This window comes from Argentina anserina, chromosome 1 (genome assembly GCF_933775445.1).
Source record: "Argentina anserina chromosome 1, drPotAnse1.1, whole genome shotgun sequence".
NCBI classification, from domain to species: domain Eukaryota; kingdom Viridiplantae; phylum Streptophyta; class Magnoliopsida; order Rosales; family Rosaceae; genus Argentina; species Argentina anserina.
In genome coordinates, this window is record NC_065872.1 from 7,988,207 (window position 1) to 7,992,018 (window position 3,812).

Sequence of the window (3,812 nt, forward strand, 5' to 3'; positions counted from 1 at the left end):
CGTAAGAATTTTGAGATACTTGAAGTCAGCTCCAGAGAGAGGAGTAATCTTCTCTAATCATAATAATACCCTTGAGGTTTGTGGCTTCACTGATGCAGACTGGGTTGGAAATATTACAGATCGGAGATCCACATCAGGGTATTTTACCTTTGTTGGGGGTAATCTTGTTACATGGAAGAGTAAGAAATAAAAAGTGGTAGCCCGATCTAGTGCTGAAGCAGAATACAGAGACATGTCTCAGGGAGTGTGCGAATTGTTATGGCTTAGAAATTTACTACAAGATTTGGATATTAAGTCTAAGTGTGCTATGCAGCTGTACTGTGACAACAAGGCAGCTATTGATATTTCACAGAATCTTGTGCAACATAATCGTACAAAACATGTGGAGGTTGATCGTCACTTTATAAAAGAGAAGCTAGACGCGAAAATTATTAGTTTTCTTTTTGTTCCTACAAAAGAACAACTTGTCGATATGCTCACAAACTGAGTGTCTAAAAAGGCATTTTATGATTCATTTAGCAAGTTGGGCATGATTAATATGTATGCGCCAACTTGAGGCGGAGTGTTAGCGTGAATCACGAGAGTGATTTATGCTTTTGTAGATTGTATATAGAGCATCTCCGTGTATGATTTCAATACATCAATACAATTCAACTCCACATGTGAGTAGAAATGCTCTATCTGCTTGTTCATCCCAGTGTGTGCGAACTAATTCCACCACCATGATCCCAAAGCAAACTATTCAGCCACAGGCCCAGTAAGCTCAACTATACCCCAAAGCCTAAAACAAGGGCTGCAGGCAATCCCACACCATAAAACGAGCCGAATTTATTTACGCAGCCAAAGTTGGCCGAGCACAACCTCTCAAAACTCCACATACGGTGGTTTGCAGGCAATTCCGATCCCGAGCTCACATAGCCCTGCAATTGGCAACACTGACTCCACCAGCGAGATAATGGCTGGATCAGAAGTGAACAATCCGCCCCACACGTTTTGCATTCCGATCATGAAACTCATGGTGATAATGCCAGTGACTCAGTGAGAATAGCACATGCCACTGCAACTAGAGACGCTATCTTAGCTTGCTTTGGCCTGTCCGCTCCTAACTCATTCCCCACCCTAGTAGACACGGCCTGGTTTAACGAGATAGGAAACTGATAGATCAATGCGGTCATCTGGATCAGGATTCCCATGGTGGCCACAGCCTCGGGTGCGTTGACGAGTAGTCCAGAAAAAACAATCATGAACTCATACCACCACTACTCAATACACAGCTCGGAAACGCTAGACTGAAAATGGGGCCCCAATCTTCATAATGTCTAAATGAAGCAGTCTCTCCAGAACCAAAGAGAACTCGATGTAAGATGGCCAGAAAAAACAGATAACCTAGAAGAGAGATCGTGATATTAAAGTCGGCCAAGCAGCCGGTGAGTGAAATCCCTTCGAGACCAAGGTCAAGACAGTAAACGGCAATGTAATTAGCCGGGATGTGAATGGCTAATGAAAAGGCAGTACTGAGCGTAAAAGGAGTGGTGACTTTCTGGCTCCTTAGGTAAATTTTGATAGGGCAGATGAGGGACTGAAACAAGAGTGTAGGGATAGAAAATCTGAGATAGGTAATGGCTGTGGATGAGATGGATGGGTTTTAGCCAGAGTATATGAGGACATGTTCAAAGTTATACCAGATCAGAGCGATAGGCACAGATATGATGGCAGGAGAATGATTGTCCTCTGTACGTAGAGTGTGTGACAAAAGACAACCTTTACGAGCACCAAATGCTTGTGAAGCAATTCAATCCATCCCAGTGGCGAGGCCGGAGATGAAAGTGTATCTGATAATGTTCGCAACACCTATGGCGAGGCTTCCTCCTGCAAGAGCAGATTTTCCAATCTTCCCCATAAAGAACATGGAGATTGCCGCCTTTGAGTAGTTTAAGAGGCCGGATAAGATCATGGGGATGGCAAGAGTGTATAGTGCCTTAATTTCGTCCAGAACCTGGTGATTAAATAAATCAGACTGAAAATAAATTCAAGAACAACATGCATGGTATAAGACAAGGGTGGCGTCATATAGTACTGACCATGTTAAGAAAAGTGTATGATGAGATTCAATGTGATATCTTTTTTGAGAGGAACAAGCAAGAATTGAGAATTTCTTTATAAAGTTTTTTTTAATGTAAAATTATTTATATGTAATAACAAATTATTAATTTATATATTTGATGGGATCCAAGTTAACTCTTAAATTTCTATTATCTTATAAATTTAGTAAAATATAAATTTAGCACGTTAGCCTCGAGGCATGACCGGCAAAAATTATTATTTTAGCGAGGTCGTTAATTAATTAGGTATTAATTTAACAAGATTTTACTGTATATTACAAACTAATTATTATATAGGGTTCAATTGTGTTAAATAGTAACAAATTTCAAAAATCTAATATCATAAAAGAGTATATATAATATTGTTAATAATGACAATGATGTTTCGGGAGAATTATTATTCTACCCTTGTGTGTGTCTTAGCCTAATAGGTTTCCTGTTAAGAGATAGATTAGCATCTCCGTAATATATTAGGACTCCAAATCCTACAGTATTGTGGTTTTGTAATGCCTATATATAGGCCCCCATATCATTCAATAATACACAATTATTTCATCCTGAAACACGTTATCAGCACGTAGTTCTAATCCTGTGTTCCTAGGTCTAGAACCCTAATTTCTAGAAAATTTTGACGGAAGATGAAGAAAATTTCCTTCTGCTGAAAAAAAAAATTCAAAAATCGAAATTACTGTGGGCACCCAAGAAAATTTTCTGCGCACCCGAACTCCATCTTCTCCAATCGATTTGCTAGCCCAGCCGCGGCTCCGCTCTGGCTACATGATGCCACCTTGCATCTTCTGGTCCCCCCCCCTTCCGCAGCTCCGCTATCGTCGAGAGACCACCCATCCAGATCGCCAGCGTCGCTTCCAAGCGTGCCTTTGTACCCCGATGCCATCCCCGTCTCGGTCCTCTACATCTTGACCCGGACCCTGCCTGGCAGCCTCGAGGTTGCTCAACCCGACGGCGCCCTCCTCCTTCTCGCCTCCCGGATGAAACCTAGCTTCCAAAAATCAACGGCCGCTCTTGCACGTCTACAACCCGGTGTTCGATGCCAAGCCGGAATCCCTGTGTAAGAGATGCCTTCGTCGCCAAATTTCTCAGACGAGCCTTGAACCGGATTTTCCGACTCGCCGACGACGTCGAGCCTCTCCGACCGGAGACACATGCAGGTCTCCTCCATTGCATCTGCAGACCCGTCTCTTCTTGGACTCGCCCTGGAATCTCCACGATCCGACCCGTATCGGGGTCCATTGACCCGAACCTACAGGACCCGATCCGCCTTCCAGATCTGACCCGGCCCAACATTCAAGGCATATTGCTCCACCGACCCCAACTGAGCCTATTTGGCTTTAAACTTTCTTTTTCTTTTTCCTATTTAATTATTTAAATGTTCATTAGCACGTTTTTATTTCTAACAATATTTCACGTGCTCGTACAGGAAAAATCATTGCTCGTCGTACTATGGTGATGACATTCATGCCGAGATGGACGATACTTTTGTCATCTAGATATGATTTCGATCGTATCCTCCTAAGATTTTTATATCATCGGACGACGATCGAAAATGAATTCATCAAGTAACTTCCTACATGACGATCGATTTGCAGAGCAATTTAATTATATGCGGTCTATTTGGCAGACCAACAAGTATGTTTTTCTTAAAATTGCTGCTTTTGAGCATATATATATATATATATATATATAAAGTAT

General features: G+C 41.9%; 1 pseudogene; it reads right to left on the minus strand.

Moving 5' to 3' along the window:
- Window positions 1-640: 640 nt before the first annotated feature.
- On the minus strand, window positions 641-3,282 carry LOC126801021 (protein DETOXIFICATION 48-like; annotated as a pseudogene).
- Between the last annotated feature and the right edge of the window lie 530 nt (window positions 3,283-3,812).